Here is a 5,347-nt window from a genome sequence, read left to right as displayed (position 1 = left end):
GCCTCTGGAGACATGTCAAGTAAGAAGTTGCTGCAGCCGAGGTCAAAGAGGTTGTTGCCTGTTTTCTCCTCTAAGATTTTGATGGCTTCCTATTTTACGTTTAGGTCTTTCATCCATTTTGAGTTTATTTTTGGGTATGGTGTAAGAAAGTGGTCCAGGTTCATTCTTCTGCAGGTCACTGTCCAGTTTTCCCAGCACCACTTGCTGAAGAGGCTGTCTTTATTCCATTGGATATTCTTTCCTGCTTTGTCAAAGATTAGTTGGCCATACACTGGTGGGTCCATTTCTGGGTTCTCTATTCTGTTCCATTGATCTATGTGTCTGTTTTTGTGCCAGTACCATACTGTCTTGATGATTACAGCTTTGTAATGCAGTTTGAAGTTTGGAATTGTGATGCCTCCAACTTTGGTTTTCTTTTGCAACGTTACTTTGGCTATTCAGGGTCTTTTTTGCTTCCATACAAATTTTAGAATTGTTTGTTCCAGCTCTATGAAGAATGCTGGTGTTATTTTGATAGGGATTGCGTTGAATGTGTAGATTGCTTTGGGTGGTATCCACATTTTAACAATATTTGTTCTTCCAGTCCATGAGCATGGAATGTTTTTCCATTTTTTGTCTTCTCAATTTCTTTCATAAACTTTCTATAGTTTTCAGCGTATAGATTTTTCATGTCTTTGGTTAGGTTTATTCCCAGGTATTTTATTTTGTGTGTGTGTGCAATTATAAATGGGATTGATTCCTTGATTTCTCTTTCTGCTGCTTCACTATTGGTGTATAGGAATGCAGTCGATTTCTGTGCATTGATTTTATATCCTGCAACTTCGCTGAATTCTGCATCTATTGAGAGGATCGTATGGTTTTTATCCTTTCTTTTATTAATGTGATGTATCACATTGATTGATTTGTGGATATTGAATTGCCCCTGCATTTCAGGAATAAATCCCACTTGATTGTAGTGAATAATTCTTTTAATGTATTATTGGATCGGGTTTGCTAGTGTATTTTTTAAAAAATGTTTCTTTATTTTTGAAAGAGAGGGGGGAAGGGGAAGAGAGAGAGGGGGACAGAAGATCTGAAGTGGGCTCTATGCCAACAGCAGACAACCTGTTGTGGGGCTTGAACTCATAAACCAGGCTTGAACTCGTGAACTGCAAGATCATGACCTGAGCTGAAGTCAGATGCTCAACCGACTGAGCCACCCAGGCACCCTGGCATACAACATGATTTAATACAAGGATATATTGTGAAGTGATTACCATAATAAGATTAACACATTCATCATCTCACATAATGACAGTTTTTGCATGTGTGGTGGGAACATTGAAGATTTACTTTCTCAGCAGTTTTTAACTATGTGATATAGTTCTGTTAACTGTAGTTACCACATTGAATATTAGATTCCCAGAACTTACTCAATTTATAACTGGAAGTTTATACCCTTTGACAATATATATATTTAAAATGTTGATTGGCTGTTCTTTGGAAAATGGATTGCACAAGATAAAGTAGGAGGCTAACATAATCATGTAGGAGAAGAATGATGATCATATGAACAAGGGCCATGGGAGTGGAGGGGAAGAGAAGATGGTGAATTTATTTTGAAGGTAGGGTAAAGGGAGTTTGGGAGGTAGGGTGCTCAGGATGACCTTCGGGTTTTTGGCTTAAGAAACTGGGTCTTTTTTTTTTTTTAATTTATTTTTTATTTTTTTAATGTTTATTTTTGAGAGAAAGAGGGAGAGAGAGAGAGAGAGACAAGAATGTGAGCAGGGGAGGGGCAGAGAGAGACACACACACACAGAATCCGAAGCAGACTCCAGGCTCTGAGCTGTCACCGCAGAGCCTGACATGGGGCTTGAAACCATGAATGGCGAGATCATGACCTGAGCTAAAGTCGGACGCTTAAGCGACTAAGCCACCCAGGCGCCCCAAGTAACTGGGACTTTAAAGCCTCCCTTTCCCAAGATGGGAAAGACTGGCAGAGAAGTTTGGTAAAAACCTTGAGATTGCAGTTTTAGACATGGTACGGTTGAAACGTTTGTGAACATTCAAGTGATAATGTCAGGTAAGCATCCACAAACAAGTCTGGAAGTCAGATGAGAAGTCTGGGTTGGAGACATAAATTTGAGAGTCACCAGTCTACAAATGGTATTTAAGCCATGAGTTGACTGGGTGGGATCACCGAGGAATATTGTACAGGAGGAGGAGCAGAGAGGGCCCAGAACACATGATGCCCAAGTGTATTTGTGTAGTCTAAAAGAAACTAGGCTTCTAAATTTGGGGCCGTAGCCGTGAGCAGGCTTCTCTTTCCGTTGGTTCATTATTTCACTTACTCATTTATTTTGCTATGTATACCTGTATCCACTTTCTAAATAAACCCTACACCCTAGGTCCTGGGGTATTTTTCCCTTGCCGTCAGAGCCAAAGGGAGGATCCAGGTTTGGCAGGGAGAGGGGGGATTTGAATCATATATAATTTGGGGAACCTTTTTTTTAAATGCTTATTTATTTTGAGAGAGAGAGACAGAGCCTGAGATGGAGGAGGAGCAGAGAGAGAGGGAGACGCAGAATCCAAAGCAAGCTCCAGGCTCTGAGCTGTCGGCACAGAGCCCGATGCGGGGCTCGAACCCGTGAACCCAGAGATCATGACCTGAGCCGAAGTCAGATACTTAACTGACCGAGCCACCCAGGCGTCCCTAGAGAACCTTCTTTTTTAAAAAAAAGAATGCAGCAGGGGCGCCTGGGTGGCTCAGTCTGTTAAGCATCTGACTTCGGTTCAGATCATGATCTCATGGTTTGTGAGTTTGAGCCCCACATGGGGCCCTGTGCCGACAGCTCGGAGCCTGGAGTCTGCTTCGGATTCTGTGTCTCCCTCTCTCTCTGCCCCTCCCCCTACCCACACTCTGTCTCTCTCTCTCTCTCTGTTTCTCTCTCAAAAATAAACATTTTTAAAAATTAAAAAAAAAAAAAAAAAGAATGTGCAACATTATAAACATACAATTAGGCACAAAAGTAAATATTTATTTAGAATTGGAAAAGATAGAACTATTACAAAGTTTTACATGTTTTTAAAATTCCAGGATAATTAACGTGTGGTGTGATATTAGGTGCAGGTGTGCAATATGGCGATTCAACAATTCTATACACTGCTCCGTGCTCATCACGGTAATTGTATCTTAATCTCTTTTACCTACTTTACCCATTCCTCCCCACCTCCTGGCTGGTAACCACTTTATTCTCTATATTTAAGTCTGGGGTGTTTTTTTTTTTTGGTCTTTTTTTTCTTTGTTTTGTTTCTTCAATTTCACATACATTCGAAATAATATGGTATTTGTCTTTCGCTAACTTATTCCACTCAGCATTATACTTTCTAGATCCATCTATGCTGTCACAAACGCCAAGATTTTATTCCTTTTTATGGCTGAGTAATATATATACATGCCCCCTATTCCTTATCCATTCATCTGTGCATATGGACCCTGGGCTGCTTCCACATCTTGGCTATTGTAGATTAATAAGTGCAAGGACTACAGGACGCATATATCTTTTCAAATTAGTGTTTTCATTTTCTTTGCGTAAATGCCCAGTAGTGATATTACTGGGTCGTATGGTCATTCTGTTTTTAGTTTTCCTGAAGAACCTCCATACCGTTTTCCGCAGTGGCTGCACCGGTTTGCATTCCCACCGACAGTGGTTCCTTTTTCTCTACATCCTCTCCAACACTTGCTCCTTGTGTTTTTTGTTTGTTTGTTTGTTTTTAATTTTTTTTTTTTAACGTTTATTTATTTTTGACACAGAGAGAGACAGAGCATGAACGGGGGAGGGTCAGAGAGAGGGAGACACAGAATCTGAAACAGGCTCCAGGCTCTGAGCTGTCAGCACAGAGCCCGACGCGGGGCTCGAACTCACAGTCTGCAAGATCATGACCTGAGCCGAAGTCGGCTGCTTAACCGACTGAGCCACCCAGGTGCCCCGCTCCTTGTGTTTTTAATTTGAGCCATTCTGGCAGATGTGAGGTGGTATCTTTTGTGGTTTTGATTTGGATTTCCCTGATGATGAGTGATGTCGAGCATCTTTTCATGTGTCCCTTGGCCATCTGTACGTTTTCTTTGGAGAAATGTCCGTTCGTGTCTTCTGCCCATTTCTTTCTTTTTTAAATGTACTTTAACATTTAAAAAAATATTTATTTTGGGGAGAGGGCGGGGGAAGGGCAGAGAGAGAGGAAGACAGAGGATCCAAAGCAGGACCTGAACCCACAAATCTCGAGATCATGACCTGAGCTGATGTTGGATGCTTAAATGACTGAGCCACTCAGGTGCCCCATTTTTTTTCTTTTAATGTTTATTTATTATTTATTGTGAGAGAGAGAGCATGAGCAGGGGAGGGCAGAGAGAGAGGGAGAGCATCCCAAGCAGGCTTCACGCTCAGCTTGGAGCCTGGCGTGGGGTTCAGTTTCTCGACCGTGAGATCATGACCTGAGCTGAAATCAAGAGTCAGATGCTTAACTCACTGAGCCACCCAAGCGTCCTGGGAATTACAGATTTTTAAAAGCTGACAAATACCAGAGATGTCACTAAATTGAGATAAATAATTTTATTTCTACATTTAAGCTATTTTAATTAGTTAAATAATTATTACCTGGCTGACATATCTGTAAATCACTTTTTCCTACCTTTTCTGGCTGCCTAATGTTTTGTTGCCTCTTTTATATCACTGTTTTTAGAAATCATATTCTCTAGAGAGAACAGAAAGATAATTGAGTCTTTTATAATGATGGCCAATCAAAATTCTTTTGTTATTAATAGTTGAAAATTTCTGCAACACCATTCATGATTGGTTCCGCAACGACAATTTTCAGAACTGTTGTCAAACCTGGGAAAATCCTCATCAAATTTCTTTTACATGTAAGTGGCAAGGTTTCAGGGCCATTTCACTGCCTTGGTGCCAGCTCGGCATGCCGTCTTGTCCAGAATCGCCAGAATTTGTCAGGACAAGAGGTGTTAGATATGCCAAGACTCAATCCAATCATGGAAGCATAAAATACAACTTCACACAAAGACACATTTGCAGTTTGTAATGCTGCTACAGGCTCTGCCCCACAAACACAGGGGTTCTGACAAATTCTATGTTGTGCCATTCCCATTTTTTTTTTTTTTATAAGGAATGGTTCGTTTATACTTGTACGCGTTGCATTACCGAACACGTTCTTGACAGGCGAGGACTTCCATTTGAAGTAAGGTGTTGATGAGGGCCAAAGCCTCCAGCTTACAATTTCATATGTTCCCAGTTGGAAGAATTGACTGGAAGAATTTTCTACAGAGTAGGCTACAGGCCTGGCTTTAGTCCTAGAT

The sequence above is a fragment of the Neofelis nebulosa genome, chromosome 1 (genome assembly GCF_028018385.1).
Source record: "Neofelis nebulosa isolate mNeoNeb1 chromosome 1, mNeoNeb1.pri, whole genome shotgun sequence".
NCBI classification, from domain to species: Eukaryota; Metazoa; Chordata; class Mammalia; order Carnivora; family Felidae; genus Neofelis; species Neofelis nebulosa.
This window is presented reverse-complemented; position numbering follows the sequence as displayed.